Source organism: Balaenoptera acutorostrata, chromosome 2 (assembly GCF_949987535.1).
Source record: "Balaenoptera acutorostrata chromosome 2, mBalAcu1.1, whole genome shotgun sequence".
Classification (NCBI taxonomy): Eukaryota; Metazoa; Chordata; class Mammalia; order Artiodactyla; family Balaenopteridae; genus Balaenoptera; species Balaenoptera acutorostrata.
The window spans coordinates 169,708,487-169,727,764 of NC_080065.1; the positions used below are offsets into that span (position 1 = coordinate 169,708,487).

A 19,278-nucleotide genomic window follows, 5' to 3' on the forward strand; every position below is an offset into this window, starting at 1 on the left:
AATTTTACCAAACATTTAAAGAATTAATGCCAATCCTTCCCAAACATTTCCAAAACATCAAAGAGAAGGGAATACCCCTAAACTCATTTACAAGGTCAGTATTACCATGATACCACAGCCAGAATAAGGACATTACAAGGAAGGAAAACTACAGACAAATATCCTTGATGAATACAGATGCAAAAATTCTAAATAATATACTATTACACCAAATTCAACAGTACATTAAATGATCAAATGGGGTTTATCACAGGAATGCAAGGATTCTTCAACATATGTAAATCAATCAATGTGATATGCCATACTAACAAACTGAAGGATAAAAACCATATGATGATCTCAATAGATGCAGAAAAAGCTTTTGACAAAATTCAACAGCGATTTATGATAAAAACCCTCCGGGGGCTTCCCTGGTGGCGCAGTGGTTGAGAATCTGCCTGCTAATGCAGGGGACACGGGTTCGAGCCCTGGTCTGGGAAGATCCCACATGCCACGGAGCAACTGGGCCCATGAGCCACAATTACTGAGCCTGCGCGTCTGGAGCCTGTGCTCCGCAGCAAGAGAGGCCGCCATAGCGAGAGGCCCGCGCACCGCAATGAAGAGTGGTCCCCACTTGCCACAACTAGAGAAAGCCCTCACACAGAAATGAAAACCAACACAGCCATAAATAAATAAATAAATAATTAAAAAAAAAAAACCCTCCGGAAAGTAGACTAGAGGGGGGAACTTACCTCAACATAATACAGGCCATATATGAAAACTCACAGTCAACATCATTCTCAATGGTGAAAAACACAAACCATTTCCTCTAAGATCAGAAACAACACAAGGTTGTCCACTCTCACCATTATTGTTCAACATAGTTTTGGAAGTTTTAGCCATAGCAATCAGAGAAGAAAAAGAAATAAAAGGAATCCAAATCAGAAAAGAAGAAGCAAAACTGTCACTGTTTGCAGATATGATACTATACATAAGAGAGTCCTAAAAATGCTACCAGAAAACTACTAGAGCTAATCAATGAATTTGGTAAAGTAGCAGGATACAAAATTAAGGCACAGAAATCTCTTGCGTTCCTATACACTAATGATGAAAAATCTGAAAGAGAAATTAAGGAAACACTCCTATTTACCACTGCAACAAAAAGAATAAAATACCTAGGAATAAACCTACCTACAGAGACAAAAGACCTGTATGCAGAAAACTATAAGACACTGATGAAAGAAATTAGAGACGATACAAACAGATAGAGAGATATACCATGTTCTTGGATTGAAAGAATCAACACTGTGAAAATGACTATACTACCCAAAGCAATCTACAGATTCAATGCAATCCCTATCAAACTACCAATGGCATTTTTCAAAGAAGTAGAACAAAAAATTTCACAATTTGTATGGAAACACAAAAGACCCCGAATAGCCAAAGCAATCTTGAGAAAGTAAAACGGAGCTGGAGGAATCAGGCTCCTGGACTTCAGACTATACTACAAAGCTACAGTAATCAAGACAGTATGGTACTGGCACAAAAACAGAAATATAGCTCAATGGAACAGGATAGAAAGCCCAGAGATAAACCCACACACATATGGTCACCTTATCTTTGATAAAGGAGGCAAGAATATACAATGGAGAAAAGACAGCCTCTTCAATAAGTGGTGCTGGGAAAACTGGACAGCTACATGTAAAAGAATGAAATTAGAACACTCGCTAACACCATATACAAAAATAAATTGAAAATGGATAAAAGACCTAAATGGAAGGCCAGACAGTATAAAACTCTTAAAGGAAAACAGGCAGAACACTCTATGACAGAAATCACAGCAAGATCCTTTTTGACCCACCTCCTAGAGAAATGAAAATAAAAACAAAAATAAACAAATGGGACTTAATGAAACTTAAAAGCTTTTGCACAGCAAAGGAAACCATAAACAAGATAAAAAGACAACCCTCAGAATGGGAGAAAATATTTGTAAATGAAGCAACTGACAAAGGATTAATCTCCAAAATATACAAGCAGCTCAATATCAAAAAACAAACAACCCAATCCAAAAATGGGCAGAAGACCTAAATAGACATTTCTCCAAAGAAGATATACAGATTGCCAACAAACACATGAAAGGGTGCTCAACATCACTAATCATCAGAGAAATACAAATCAAAACTACAATGAGGTATTATCTCACACCGGTCAGAAAGGCCATCATCAAAAAATCTACAAACAATAATTGCTGGAGAGGGTGCGGAGAAAAGGGAACTCTCTTGCACTGTTGGTGAGAATGTGAATTGATACAGCCACTATGGAGAACAGTATGGAGGTTCCTTAAAAAACTAAAAACAGAACTACCATATGACCCAGCAATCCAACTACTGGGCATATACCCTGAGAAAACCATAATTCAAAAAGAGACATGTATCACAATGTTCAGTGCAGCACTACTTACAATAGGCAGGACATGGAAGCAACGTAAGTGTCCACCTACAGATGAATTGATAAAGAAGATGTGGTACATATATACAATGCAATATTACTCAGCCATAAAAAGAAACAAAATTGAGTTATTTGTAGTGAGGTGGATGGACCTAGAGTCTCTCAGAGAGTGAAATAAGTCAGAAAGAGAAAAACAAATACCGTATGCTAACACATATATATGGAATCTAAAAAAAAAAAAAAAAAATGGTTCTCATGAACCTAGGGGCAGGACAGGAATAAAGATGCAGACATAGAGAATGGACTTGAGGACACAGGGAGGAGAAAGGGTAAGCTGGGACAAAGTGAGAGAGTATCATTGACATATATACACTACCAAATGTAAAATAGCTAGCTAGTGGGAAGCAGTTGCATAGCAAAGGGAGATCAGCTCGGTGCTTTGTGACCACCTAGCGGGATGGGATAGGGAGGGTGGGAGGGAGATGCAAGAGGGAGGGGATACAGGGATAAATGTATACATATAGCTGATTCACTTTGTTATACAGCAGATACTAACACACCAGTGTAAAGCAATTATACTCCAATAAAGATGTTCAAAAAAAAAAATCATACACCGTGATTAAGTGGGAGTCATCCCTGGGATGCACGGGTGGTATTGATAAAACATATGCAAATCAACGTGATACACAACATCATTAATAGAATGAAAGATAAAAATCATAGGAACATCTCAATAGATACAGTAAAGCACTTGACAAAACACCATATCCTTTCAAGATAAAACTCTCAACAACTTAGGTATAGAAGGAACATACCTCAACATAACAGAGGTCACAGATGACAAGCACACGGCTAACATCATATTCAGTGGTGAAAGACTGAAAGCTTGTCCTCTAAGATCAGGAACAAGACAAGGATACCTACTCTCACCCCTCCTATTCAACATAGTACTAGAAGTCCTACCAGAGCAATAAATTAAGAAAATGAAATAAAAAGCATCAGAATTGGAAAGGAAGAAAAACTGTCTCTATTTACAGATGACATGATTTTACATACAGGAAATCCTAAAAACTTCACAAAGAAACTGTTAGATCTAATTAATGAATTCAGTAAAGTTGCACGATATAAAATCAACATACAAAAATCAGTAGCATTACTATACTTTAAAACTGAATTCTCTTAAGAATTGGAGAATGGGGCTTCCGTGGTGGTCCAGTGGCTAACACTCCATACTCCCAATGCAGGAAGCCCAGGTTTGATCCCTAGTCAGGAAACTAGATTCCATATGCTGCAACTAAGAGTTCTCATGCCGCAACTAAGGATCCTGTATGCCGAAACTAAAGATTCCACGTGCCGCAACTAAAGACCCCGCATGCCGCAACTAAGACCTAGTGTACCCAAAAAATAAATAAATATTTTTTTAAAAAAGGGAATTGGAGAATATTACCCCACTACAAGAGCATTAAACAATAAAATATATAGGAATAAATTTAACCACGGAAGTAAAAAAAAAAATCCCTATACTGGAAACTACAAATCATTGATGAAAGAAACTGAAGACAAAAATATCCCACGATTATGGATTGGAAGAATTAATGTTACAATGTCTATACTACCCAAAGCCATCTACAGATCCAATGCAATCCCTATCAAGATTTAATGGCAATTTTTATAGAAGTAGAAAAAACAATCCTAAAATTTGTATGGAACCACAAAAGACCTCAAATAGTCAAAGCAATCCTAAAAAGAAGAACAAAGCAGGAGGCATTACACTTCCTCATTTCAAACTATATTATGAGGCTATAGTAATCAAAGGGATCAAGATGGCAACACGAGAGGACATGGAGCTCACTGCCCGCCACAAACAAATCAAAAATATATCTACACGTAAACAATTTTCACTGAAAACTGAGTGGAAACTGGCAGAAGGACTGCTGTACAAACAAGGATGTAGGAAAGATATACACGTGATCAGGTATGAAGGGAAGAAAAGATGGGGTCAGGACCTGGTGCTCCTGGAAGGGGACTCAGAGGAAATGGAAGATGGTAAGGGCAGACACCTGCCCTGGGAAGTGAGCAATTCAAGCCACAGATTAGGTGCCCCAGTCCTGGAGTGCTACATGGAGGAGATTAGATATTTTTCCAAAGAAAATATTGAATGGCCAACAGGTACATGAAAAGGTGCTCAACATCACTAATCGTCAGACTTCCCTGGTGGCGCAGTGGTTAAGAATCCGGCTGCCAATGCAGGGGACACAGGTTCGAGCCCTGGTCCGGGAAGATCCCACATGCCGTGGAGCAACTAAGCCCTGTACGCCACAACTACTGAGCCTGCACTCTAGAGCCCGCAAGCCACAACTACTGAGCTTGCGTGCCGCAACTACTGAAGCCTGTGCGCCTAGAGCCCGTGCTCCGCAACAAGAGAAGCCACCGCAATGAGAAGCCCATGCACTGCAATGAAGATCCAACGCAGCCAAAAATAAATAAATAAATAAATAAATAAATTTATCTTTAAAAAATCACTAATCGTCAAGGAAATGCAAATCAAACCCACAATGAGATATCACCTCACTCCTGTTAGAATGGCTGTCATCAAAAAGACACGTCAAGCATGTGGAAAAAAGGGAACCCTTGTGCACTATTGGTGGGAATGCAAACTAGAGCAGCCACTACGGAAAACAGTATGGAGGTTCCTCAAAAAAGTAAAAATAAAGCTACCATACAGTCCAGCAATTCCACTTCTGGGTATACATCCAAAGGAAATGAAGTCACTATTTGAAGAAATATCTGCATCCGCATGTTCACTGAAACATTATTTACAATAGCCAAGATGTGTCCACTGAAGAAAATGTGGTACATATATATAATGCAATGTTACTCAGCCATAAAAAAGAAGGAAATCCTATCATTTGTGACAGCACGGATGCACTTGAGGGCATTACGCTAAGTGAAATAGGTTAGACAGAAAAAGACAAATATCGTATGATCCCACTTATATGTAGAATCTAAAAAAACAAACAAATGAACTCATATAAAAAGAATCAGATTTGTGGTCACCAGAGGTGGTGGGTTTAAGAAGAGGGAATTGGTTGACGGTGGTGAAAAGGTCAAGTGTCCAGGTATAAAATAAATGAGGAAGTCTCAGTTTATAACTGGGGAAATATGTACATGATGACCATAGTTAACACTGCTGTATAGTACCTTTGGAAGTTGCTAAGAGATTAAATCCTAAAAGTTATCATCACAAGGAAAAAAAATTTCTTCTTCGTAACTATATGAGATGGATGTTAACTTACTATAGTAATTTACAATATAAGTATGACAAGTCATTATGTGGTACAGTTTAAACTTACACAGTGTTGTATGTCAATTATTATCTCAATAAAACTGAAAAAAAAATTAAAAAGCCAACTTCAAAACAATAGGAACGTTTCGTGGAGTTCTTACTCACCCTTGACCTACCCCCTTTCCAGTGCTGCAGCAATCTTAGTCTTGAGTAGCCAGAAGCCCAATTCCCAGTTTTGCCCTCAAACTAAAGGGAGAAAGAGCAAACCTGATTGCAAATTATTGTGTATTTCTGCTCTAACGTGTCTTAAGGATACCTAAAACACTGGTGTGGCAGAAAAAGCTGTGAGGCAGAATACAAATCCACAGACGTCTGGAGCAACAGACTGTGGGTAAAGATACATTACAGACCATTTTAGGCTATTTGGAAATACAGGACATTCAAAAGCTTCCACATATATGGAGGAATTTAAGAAAGCCACATGCAAGCCCAAGACACACGCTCAGAAAACTCCTGAGAAGACCTTAAACTTTTACCTCAGGCTAATCCCAAGATTAAGAGTATCCTAACTAAATGATGAAGGAGTGTCCCAGCAAAGAGCAAATATGTAAAGACGGGGAGAGGTAGATGGTCTTTTTTGGGTTTTTTTCAGTGTTTTTTTGTTTGTTTCAGCTCCTGAGATTCATGGAATTCTCTGTCAAAAGATTAGCTGAACAAAAGCTATAGGAACAGAGTCTTCAGTGACCACACATGACAATATACAGTCTTTGCAGAAATAGTTTGGAAAAGTCCCAAAACAAACGAACTACAATGGCCTTCAAAAAATTTTAAAAAGCAAACCCTGGGGAAGGCAAGGAGTCTAATTTCCAGAGTTACCACATCATAATAGAAAAACATTCAATTTTTAGCAAAAAAATCACAAGGCACAAAAAGAAACAAGAAAATGTGGCTCATTTAAAGCTGACAGAACCAACTCTGAGGAAACCTAGACATCAGACTTACTAGACAAAGACTTTAAAATAATCATCTTAAATATGCTGCAAGTAAATGGAAAACATGGACAAAGAACTAAAGGAAATCAGGTAAACAATATATAAACAAAGCTGAAATGAAAAATTCACTAGAGGAGTTAACACCAGAGTTGTGAAGGGAGAAAAAAAGGACTGAACACAGGACTATTAAAAATATCAACTCTTACAAACAGAAAAAAATATATATATGAAGAAAAGTGAACAGAGCCTAAGAGACTTGTGGGTCACCATCAAGTCAGTCAACATACACATTTTTAGAATCTCAAAAGGAAAAGAGAAAGCAAAGGGCACAGACATTACTTGAAAAAACAATAGCCATAAGTTTCCCAAATTTGAGGGAAGACACAGATCTACAAATCTTGAAGTAGGATAAACTAAAGAGACCCACACCAATACACATCATAATCAAATTGGCCAAAGCCAAAGCAAGAATCTTGAAATCAGGAAGAGAGAAGCAATTCATAGTATAAAGGATCTGCAATATGATCATCAGTCGATTTCTCATCAGAAACCTCAGAGGCCAAAAGGTAGTAAGATGATATATTTAAAGTGCTAAAAGAAAAAAAATTGCGAACCACAATTTCTATATTCAGCAATACTGTCCTTCAAAAATGAGGGAGAAATTAAGATATTCCCAGACAAACAAAAGTTGAAGGAATTCATTACCACTAGACCCACAATACCAGAAATGCTAAAGAGAGTCCTTAATGTTGAAAGGAAAGGATGCTGGACAGTAACTCAGTCATACTCGAGAAAAGATAAAGTTACCAGTAAGGGTAAATATATAAACCCATATTTAAAAAAAAAAATTGTTGTCATTTTAGTTTGTAACTCCACTTCTTATTTTCTACAGAATTTAAAAGATGAATGCATAAAAAACAATTTTAAATTAAAGATGTAATTTTTGACATCAGTAATATAAGGGGGGAAGAACTTTGTAAGAGAAGAGTTTATGTATGCAACTGAAGCAAAGTTGCTATCAACTGAAATTAGTTACATTAGGATATTCTATATAATCCCATGGTAACTGCAAAAAAAAAATCTAAAGAATATGCATGAAAAGAGATTAAAAGGAAATCAAAACATGTCACTGCAAAAAATCAACTAAACACAAAAAACGTAGGCAGTAATGGAGGAAAATGAGAGACAAAAGAGCTATAAGATAGATAGACACAAAACAAATACCAATGTGACAAAATAAGTCTCCCCTTTTCAGTAATTATTTTTAAAGTAAATAGATTAAACTATCTAATCAAAAGGCAGATATGGGGGAGGTGATATCAACAGATGATGGACTAGGAAGCTCTAGGTCCTCATTCCCCACAGAAATGCAAGTTAACATCAATATACAGGCCAGAATACCTTTATGAGAACACTACTAAATTGGAAAAACCCAGTTTTCCTCCTCCTGGGTAGGAAAAAACCCAGTCTTTCCCTCCTTTGTTTCTCTCCTGTGTGTCTTCTTTACCACTCGCACAGAACATTTCACTTCTGACACTTCTAGTGACCAAATTCGGGGTAGGGGGGTCCACACAAGTAACTCTCTGCAACACCAGCTGGGTGTCCAACAATTCTGACCCTAACTACTGGAGACAGTGTCAGATCCCACAGGTTAAGGGCTCAGTACCACAAAACTGCTCCCCACATCAGATGCCAATTACAAGTAGTAGGTCCCCAGGTTACCCACAACTTCTGTCTGACTTGGCTACAAATCAGGGGTTCCCATGATCCCTCCCTCGGGTTCAATGAATTTGCTAGAGTGGCTCACAGAACTCAGGGAAATGCTTTATGTTTACCAGTTTATTAAAGGATATGATAAAGGATGTAGATGAACAGCCAGATGAAGAGATGCACAGGCCAAGGTATGGGGAAAGGGTGCAGAGCTTCCATGCCCTCTTCAGGCATGTCACTCTCGCAGCACCTCCATGTGTTCACCAATCCGGAAGCTCTCTGAATCCCGTACTTTTGGGATTTTTATGGAGGCTTCATCATGTAGGCATGATTTATCATTAATCCCGTTTTCAGCTCTCTCCTTTCTCAAGAGAACGGGAAGTGGGTGGGGCTGAAAATTCCAAGCTTCCAATCATGGCTTGGTCTTTCTGGTGACCAGCCCTCATCCAGGAGCCATCCAGGCACCCAACCAGAGTCACCTCATTAGAACAAAGGACACTCCTATCACGCAGGAAATTACAAGGGTTTCAGGAGCCCTGTGCCAGGAACCCAGGTCAACAACCAAATATTAGGACAAAAGATGCTCCTAGTGCTCTTATCACATAGGAAATTATAAGGATTTCAGGAGCTCTGTTCCAGGAACTGGGGCAGAGATCAATATATATTTTCTATTATCTCATAGCCCACCCCCTGGGCTCTGGCCACAGACCCCTTACAGCAAAATGATACCCAAGTCAAAAGATACTGGCACATTACTAGAACCCCATGCAATCATTAATAATCATTCCGGTTCATCATTTTGTTGTATGAGGATGTCTCCCAGGGTTAGGCCACTCCTGTTTGCAGTCTTTCATTCGATCATATCAGGTTCCAAAAGCAGGAGTGCTTTCAGCAAACAGACGGCTTCACTCTTTCAGACATCTGACATAACTGAGCTAAGAAACAATGTCATCTCTTGCTCTGAGCTCTTTTGAGGTACTAATGTAATACTGAATTTACCTTTTTACATAACACATTTATTCACTACTTCCCCTTAGCTACTATTCCTCCTTCTCTTCATTTATACCCAAACTCTTCCATTTTTGGAAGGTTCATTAGATTCAACCATTGTGCTGGTCTAGGTTGCAGAAAGCAGTATTAGCCTAGCAAGTGCCTTCCCTCAGTCCACTCCCATTTAGAGAGGGTGAGGTTATGGAGGTACAGAACTAGTGGGCTATCTTTACCACCAAGCAATATAACTGCATTCAGTTTTGTCAGATGGGATGAAGGCACATTCTGCCCCATCAGGCCCTTAGGAATTAAAAATATAGTTATAGTTTCTTGCCTAGGAATCATTCTTGTTTTGGGGCACTTGTATTTGCAGCCCTGGTCACATGACCACTGCCATCAGGTAGGAAAAACAAACAAAAAGTTGAGGTGATGTGAGGAAGAAAAAAAAAAAAAAGAGAGAAAAAAACTATAGTTATTATACCAACATCCTTCTCCTTTGGCAAGAAGGTAAGTCATATCAGCATCCTTTGTCACCCCTACTTCCCTAGATCCACCAGAAAAATAGAGGAATCTATCCAGTGGGGACACTCTTCTAGTCCCACTCATGTTTAGTATGAGTAGACACTCATGAAGGTGTGTAAAGCCAGCCCTTCATGCCTTTATTTTCCTCCATTTTAGACAACCAATGTTTCAAATGCCCATTCCAATTCTCTATCAAACTAGTACTCAGAGGAGAATATTTCTCTGCCCATTGTTGGACACTACACATTGTAAAATGTGTTCCTTGGTCTAAAGAAATGACAGTCAGCAACCCAAATTGGTGCAGTATCTTCTGTTCCAGTTCTTTCACAGTATTCTGAGCATTTTCATCTACCATTGGGCAGGCATAGCCCTGTCCAGAGTCAGTGTCTATTCCCAGTGTCAGGACCCATTTGTAGCCCCCCATGGCTACCAGCATTGTCTCACATGCCAGCCATGATCAGAGCCTTCCCACCAGGGAATCTACCATATAGCCATGTGCAATCTCTGTCTCTCTCGTTGACAGAGAGAACTTCTCTTACTGGCATTTTGTTCATGAGAGTACAAGAAGACTATGAGGAAATTCAACCCATCTTTACTTTACTGCAGTGACCCCTATGTCCATACATTTCATGGACCCAGGTGGCCATCTCAAGGGAGCACACAGGAGTATCTGCTTGCTGATTCCAATCACTTACTAAACCTGGAAAAGAGTTCTTCTGATGGGCACTGACATGTCCTCCTTTAATGCACCCCTCAAATTTCCACAAGCCTGTGCCCCACAAGGGCATCCCTTTAATGGGCCAGGTTTCCATTGCCCTCCTGCCTGACCATATGGCCAGTCTATTGGCCAGCATCCATGAATCAATAAAAACCCAAACATAGGGGCTTACACCATTGTTCAATTCTTCCATCACTGTTAGGAAAACAGCATGCACGTCAGCCCACCAAGCTGATTTGTTTTACCTTCTTCAAACAGAGTGGTGGCCTTCCAAATAGGATGTTGCCCATTCACCTTCTAAATGCCATCCACAAACCGAGCGACTCTTTGTTGGTCAGTTGAGAGTTCTTCATAGGGCACTGTCCAAGTGACAAAAGAATCCAGCAACTCCTCACACAGTTATAGAGTCAGTCCTAGAGGAAAAGAAGCCCCCTACTCGTGAGTATCTCCTTGCACTCCCCAGGCAGCATCATCCTGTATAAACCATTTCTATTTTATTACGAAATCCTTCCAGGCACTGCCATCCCCATTAGAGTGATTCTCTGACATCATCCTACACATTGAGTATTTCAGGTTTTAAGATAATTTTATGTCCTTCAGTCATAGGGGTAGCTTCAATTAATAACGTCAAATGGCAAGATAGTAAATGCCCCTCAAATGGAAATTGTCTAGTATAAATTCCCAGTAGTGATCGCTGGGAGGCACTCACAGGCTTTTGTCATAAACCGCAGTCTAGGCTCCACACGGGCTATCACACAGAGAATTTGTCCCTACCAGCAATCCAACTTCTATTCCATGCTCCTTACTGGTTCCAATTTATCATGTCCGATTAATATTGCTCAAAGGGTAGAGTTACATGCCTTCTGTTTACAATATTAGGTAGGGGAAACATCCCCCAGATACAATGTCCATCCCCATAATACAATCAGAAAAAAGAGATGCAACCACTTCACATAAAGCCTGTTCAAACAACAATTCTACAAACTTCAATCTTAATTCTATCAACCCTAACTGTGGCCTCCATTAGGATCACATCAACAGGTTTTGTCTTACAATATTAAGTAGGGGAAGTGTTCCCCAGCCAAACACAATATTGATTCCCATAAAACATTCAGGTAAAGAAGACACAACTTCTTTACATAAAACTTGTTTAAACATTTCAACTTTCACAATCTTATTAACTCTTACACTTTTTTTTTTGGCTGTGCCACGCGGCTTGTGGGGATCGTAGTTCCCTGACCAGGGACTGAACCCAGGCCCTTGGCAGTGAAAGCACAAAGTCCTAACCACTTCACCGCCAGGGAATTCCCAACTCACACTTTTATACTCTCTAAATCTAACTGTAGCCTGTGTCAGGGCTTCACCAATAGGTCTTGGTACCACAGTTCGTAGGACTCCTGTATCAACCCCCTGACCATTTTACCCACTCACGTGCAAAAGGCTTTGGGTCTCTAGTAAGGGTTGAGCCAAGGTACCCTGGCCCTTTTGTCAACTGTCAACTTGATTAATCTGCCTAACCATTGCCCCAAGTGACTGTTGGCGAGGTTTCTCATTGTAGTCTCTGCCTTCTGGCTTTTTACTTCTCCAAACTGGGATAAATAGAGCAGACTTGTTTGGGACCCCTACATGCTGGGGGACCAGCAGGAGATCCCTTTGGCTAACACCCAGTCTTTGGTATTGCTGTATTAAAACCTTTGTTTTAAGCCCATCAATGTCCATTTTATTCATCCCACTTGTTTTTGTTTTTTTTTTAATTAACATCTTTATTGGAGTATAATTGCTTTACAATGGTGTGTTAGTTTCTGCTTTATAACAAAGTGAATCAGCTATACATATACACATATCCCCGTATCTCTTCCCTCTTGCGTCTCCCTCCCTCCCACCCTCCCTATCCCACTCCTCTAGGTGGTCTTCATCCCACTTCTTAACAACCATCTAAAGATTTCCACCCTGCTGAGACAAGTCCTGCGACTCTCCCCTTTCTGTTTCACCTTTCTTTCACCCCTATCACTATTTGCTTAATTCACCTTATTCCTTAATAACCATATAAAAATTTCCACCCTGCTAAGACCAGTCTCTTGATTCTATCCCCTGATTTTTCTTGTTCTCTTGTCCCAGGAACTGGGGTCAGAGACCAATGGAAAACCAAAGCCAACAGAAAACCAAGAAGGGATTCCATTGAAAAGGGTAGGAAAAGTTCATGGCATTTTGCACACACATGCTTCTCCCCCATCTCAGTGTAGTTAGGTGCAACCAGGAGAAAACCTAGTTCTGGTTTGCCTGGGGCCTGCCTGAGGGACAGATTTCTGTCTCACCAGACTTGGAGCACTGACAGGCATGTTGGCATAGTTTGGAAGACACGGAAAATGTAGGCAGGTGCCACGGCACAGTAGCTGCAGAGATTCTGCAGTTCAGCAGGCAGATGTCTGGGAGAGCAAGAAATTACAAGCTCCTGAGAAGAAATAGGGACAAGCAGTGTAGAGAAATTGAGACAGTTAAAAAGTACATACACAAGTCCAGAGAAGATACATCACTAGAAAAGGATGGGGAGGTCCCAAACTTCCAGGTGGGCTGATTGGTGAAGGTATTCTGCTAAACGAAGCCAGTCCATTAAGACCGGGACAGGAAATTGTTTTGTCAAATGGCCAAATCTCAGCAACAGGTCACAAAGTATACAAAGAAACAAGGAAACATGGCCCAATCAAAGGAACAGAATAAAACTCCAGACTGGACCCTAAAGAAAAACAGATTGCTGAATTTCTTAATGAAAAATTCAAAACTACTTCTTAAAGATATTCAATTAGCTATAAGAAAACACAGATATACAACTAAACAAAATCAGGAAATGCATGAACAAAATGAGAATATCAACAAAGAGATAGAAACTATAAAAAAGAACCAAACAGAATTCTAGAACTGAAAAATATAATAACTGAGCCAATCTTACCCTGATACTAGAGCCAGACAAAAACACTAGAAGAAAATTAAAGACCAATAGCCTTGATAAATATGAACACAAAAATCCTCAATAAAATACTAGCAAACTGAATTCAAAAGCACATTGAAAGGATTATACACAACAAAGTAGGACTTCTGGAATGCAAGAATAGTTCAACATGTAAAAATCATGTAAAATAAAACATGTTCATATTAATTGATGCAGAAAATGCATTTAACAAGATTCAACACTGTTTCACGATAAAAACACTTAATAAACTAGGAATAGAAGGAAACCATCTCAACATAACAAAGGCCATATATGAAAAAATATCACAACTAACATCATATGAAATAGTGAAATACTGAAAACGTTTCCTCTACCAACAGGATTGAGATAAGGATGCCCACTCTGGCCATTCTACTCAACATAATACCAGAAGTCCTAGCCAGAACCTTTGGGCAAGAAAAATAAATAAATAAATAAAAGGCATCCAAATTGGAAATGAAGAAATAGCATTACCTGTTTGCAGATGACATGATCTTATATGTAGAAATCCTTAAAGATTTTTTAAAAACCTGTTAGAACTAATAAACAAGTTCAGCAAAGTTGTAGGAATCAAAATCAACACACTAAAATCTATTCATTTTAGTTGCATTTCTATACACTAACAATGAACAATATGAAGTGGAAATTAAGTAAACAATTGCATTTACCACAGTATTGAAAAGAATAAAATATTTAGGAACAATCCTAACCAAAAAGGTGAAAGAGTTGTAAACTGACAAAAAAACATTAATGAAAGCACTTTAAAAAAACACCAAAAAATGTAAAGACATCTCAGGTTCACAGACTGGAAGACTTAATGTTGACAGTATGTCAATACTACCCAAAGTAATATACAGATTCAGTGCAATCGCTATCAAAATCCCAATGGCATTTTTGACACAAATAGAAAGAGCCACCTAAAAATTCACATGTTATATCAAGGAACTCCAATGGCCAAAACAATTTTGAAAAAGAACAAAGTTGGAAGACTTACACTTCCTCATTTCAATACATATTACAAAGCTACAGAAATCAAAACAGTATGGTACTGGCATTAAAGACAGACATATAGATCAATGAATCAGAATTGAGAGCCAGAAATAAACCTTCATGTATACAGCCAGGTAATTTTCAAAAAGGGCGCTAAGACCACTCAGTAGGGAAAGGACAGTCCCTAACAAATGGTGTTGGAAAAACTGGATATCGTGCACAAGGATAAAGTTGAACACTTACCTTGCATCATATACAAAAATTAACTCAAAACATACCAAAGACCTAAATGTAAGAGGTAAAATTATAAAACGCTTCGAAAAAAACATAGGGGAAAAGATTCATGACATTGGATTTGGCAATGATTTCTTGAATATGACACCAAAAGCAGAGGCAACAAAAGCTAATACAGACAAATGGTACTACATCAAACTTAAAACTTCATCAAAGGATATAATCAACAAAGTAGAGAGGCAATACATGGAATGGGAGAAAATATCTGCAAATTATATCTTACAAGGAGTTAATATCTAGAATATATAAAGAACTCCTATATCTTAATAACAACAAAAAAAGTAACCCAACTAAAAAGTGGACAAAAAATATGAACAGTCATTTCTCTAAAGATATACAAATGGCCAATAAGCATACAAAAAGATGCTCAACATCACTAATCACTAGGGAAATGCAAACCAATACCATAATGATTTATCACCTCATACCCATTAGGATGACCACTAACAAAAAAAAAACCCAGAAAATAACAAATGTTGGTAAGGATGTGGAGAAATTGGAACCCTTGTGCACTGCTAATGGGAACATAAAATGGTGCAGCCACTATGTAAAACAGTATGATGGTACCTCAAAAAATTAAAAACAGAACTACCATATGATCCAGCAATACCACTTCTGAGCATTTAACCAAAAGAATTGAAAGCAGGGTCTCAAAGAGACACCCAGGTTCATAGCAGCACTATTCACAATAGCCAAGAGGTGAAAGCAACTCACATGTCCACCTACAGATGAATGGATAAAGAAGATGTGGTATGTATCTACAATAGAACATTATTCAGCCTTAAAAGGAAGGAAATCTTGTCACATGTTACAACATGGATGTAACGAGAACATTATGCTAAGTGAAATAATCCACTCACAAAAAGACAAATACTGTATGATTCCACTTACATGAGGTATCTAAAGTATTTAAATTCATAGAAACAGAAAGTAGGATGGTGGTTACCAGGAGTGGGTGGAGGGGAAAATGGGAAGTTGATGTTTAATGGGTATAGTCTCAGTTTTGTTAGATAAAAATGTCCTGGAGATTAGCTGCACAACAATGTGAATATACTTAACACTACTGAAATGTACACTTAAAAGTGGTTAAGATGGTAAATTTTATTTCATGTGTTTTTTACAATTAAAAATAACAAATAAAATTTAAAGCAAGCATTATCACAGAAAATGAGGGTAACTTCACAGGGAAAAAAGGTGGGACTCATCATAAAGATATAATAATTTTAAACTTTATGCATCTAACAATATAACTTCAAAATACAGTAAAAATTAATAGAATTATAGAAATTGACAAATCTATCGTTAACAGTAAGAGATTTCAACACACCTCTTTCAGTAACTGATGGTCAAGCAGACAAAATTACTGAGACTTGAACAACAGAATTGACATGTTTGACCTATCCTACGTAAACGGAGACAGGGAATGACATTAGCAAGGTGGTGGAATAGGAATGCATCTCCCTAAACAAACAATGATTTGGCAGGCAACCACAGACAAAAGTGCCTTTGTGAAAGCCTTGGGATCCAGATAGGAGGTTGCAAAACCCCAGTGAACCCCAAGACCAAGGATAGCTGCTCTAAAAAGGCAGGCCCACAACCTGGTGGCAAGCTCACATGGTTCTGCCAGCAAACTGAAAGCAGCCCCAACTCCCTACAGACTCAAATCCAGACCTTCCTGTAATCATCTGACAAGGGACCCAGGAGGAATCATGCATCCATACCCCTGGTAACAGGCCTACCATCCTTGGACCAGACTACAGATCCTGAAGCGGCCCTGTGACCTGACTCTAGCCCTGCTCTCAGTCCTGCTCACCCAGGGATCCAGCAACACCCATCTGTGCCCCTGGCAGCAGGCCTGCCAACCTTAGTGCCAGCTGTGGGTCCTGAAGTGGCACTGAGACTTGGTTTCAGCACTGCTCCAGTGTGGTCCTAGAGGCAGTCCTGCCCACCTGGGGATCTGGCAGGAACCAACCAACCAGCAAAAAGCATTTAACCATAAAGAAAATGATTGATAAATTCTACTACATTTAAATTAAGAACTTTTCAGTCCATCAGAACAAACTCAAAAATGGGAGACGTTATCTGCAACAAATATAAGGGATTAGCATCTAGGAGGTAAGAATAATCTAGGATATATAAAGAAATCCCAGACACAATTAAGAAAAACACAAATAACACAACAGGAAAATGGGTAAAATGATATCAGGAGGCACTTCTCAAAGGAAATAAAAAAAGAAGACAGACATGAAAAGATGCTCAATCTCATTACTGTTCAGGAAATGAAATTAAAACCACAATCAGATATCATTTCACAGACACCAAGTTGGCAAAAATTTTAAAGGCAGAGATTATCAAGTGTTGAAAAGGACAATGAATAATGCAAGAGGCCACATACTGCTGAAAGGAGTGTAAACAGTATGCTAGTAGCTACTAAAGTTGAACATGCACAAACCCACCCACCCAGCAGTCCACCCCAGGTATTTACCCTAGAGCAGGGGTTCTCAGCCTCAACACTCACATTAGGGGTCGGACAATTCTTTGGTGTGTGGGAGAGCAGGAGGAGATGGGAAGGCTGTCCTGTGCATTGTAGTATGTTTAGCAGTGTGCCTGGCCTCTACCCACTAGAGACAGGATCACACCACCTCCCAGTTATAACAACCAAAAGTGTCTCCCTTTCTTCCCTTACCCCTATCTCACCTCGCCTCCCTCACCCCTGTTTGAGAACTACTTCATCTGTGCACCAGGAGACCAGGACAAGAATGTCCACTGCAGCATTGTTTATTTAGAGTAGCAAAAACTAGAGACAGCCCAAACGGCCATCAACAGAATGGATGCAGTGCAATACCACAGGAAAAGTGAGTGAAGAACTTTAGCCACACACACGACTGAATGGATCTCAAATAAAAGACAATAAGCAAAAAAAAAAAAAAGAAAAAGAAAACTTGCTACATGATTTCATTTTATAAGGATCAAAAAGTTAAACAAAACTAAAATATTATCTGGAGACACATACACATTGTAAAACTATAAAGAAAAGCAAGGAAATGATTAAGAGGAACTTCAGAATAGTAGTTACCTCTGAAGAGGAAAGATGCAATTGGGGCAGACATACAGGGGGTTTCTAAGGTTTTGACAAGGCTCTATTTCTTAAACTGAGTGGAGTGTTCAAAGTTCTTTTATGACTCTTTAAACTGTTCCTATGCATCTTATATGTTTTTGAATGCATATTTTGCACACTTATACATGCATTCACAAAGGCACAGGGACATTCCCACACACCTGAGCAAATATGATCAAGCTGACCCACTCAATGTCCTTTGAGAAGACCACTGTCTGCAGTGACACGGAAGTGGCAGGCAGAAGGCATTCATCTGTGGTGTTCCAGAGCACATATATCTTTTGCAGTTAGAGGAAGAAAATTAGAATACAGTCATCTCCACACTCAACAGTCTGTGTCTCTCATGAAGAATCTCCTTATAGAATCCTCATAAAATCATTTACCTAAATTTTCTCAAAGCCCAGCTAGTCTGCATCCCAGCTTGTCAACCCAGTGCCTCTGATCACCCATGTCCTCCTCTGGTCCACTTGACAGTGCACTTAACTTCCTCTACAGCTTGTGAGAAGAGCTCACTGCCCAACCAGACCACAAGCTCCAGGCATCAAGGAAGTGAGTCCCCACAGGCATTCAATGAATCTGTGTATGTAACCACAACCTCTACAGGGCTCCTGCCTCCCTTCTCTTCTGACCTTCCTTGGTACTCACACAGGCTGGCTGCAGATGCCAGGTGTCTGAGGTATGGGAGAAAGACTTTGGTCCTGCAACTCCCCAACCTCCCATTCACACGTATGCAGTCTGGTGAGAATGTGGACTACGGAGCCAACAGGGGCGAGCTGTGTGACCGTGGGCAAATCACTTACCTTCTCTATGCCCTCATCTCCTCACCCACAAAACGGGATCTGCATGGTACCAACCCTTGTAGGGTGTTATGAGGACGAGAGTCAATGCCTGTGAAGCACACACAACAGGCCTGGCTCTACAAGTGGTAGCTATTTTTTCAGATCCACAACCCTTCACCTGCAATTCTCAAAAGTCAAAAATGTTGTGAAAACTGAACATTATTTCAAAATTTGGGCAACAAACTGCCTGGCAGCAAAACCTGAAAATATCTGAGGCTCTTTATAATACCTATTTCTATTACTTACTATAGATATTGATAGATATTGCTACAGAAATCCTATGTTTGATTAAGGAGTGCTTCAGTGTGACTTTGATAAAATTCAAACATTCTGACTTTTCCCCATGTCTGGTTGGGTTTGGGTCAGAGAGTATGACCTGTGTTACCATTTCACAGTCACACCACTC

At 39.3% G+C, this 19,278-nt stretch overlaps 1 protein-coding gene across 5 annotated transcripts in view; it reads right to left on the reverse strand.

The window, feature by feature from the left end:
* The window catches only part of PGBD2 (piggyBac transposable element derived 2), a 29,781-nt gene that overhangs the window by 8,165 nt on the left and 2,338 nt on the right, over nucleotides 1-19,278 (reverse strand). For 3 of the 5 annotated variants that reach the window (XM_057541629.1, XM_057541628.1, XM_007169914.2), the window contains exon 2: nucleotides 10,891-11,058. The exons of 1 other annotated variant lie outside the window; for it this stretch is intronic. The gene's annotated coding sequence lies outside the window, so the exon portion shown is untranslated. Of the gene's footprint in view, nucleotides 1-10,890; nucleotides 11,059-12,960; nucleotides 13,023-19,278 lie in introns of those variants that run through there. One more of the 5 variants, XM_007169913.2, reaches the window with a different exon arrangement.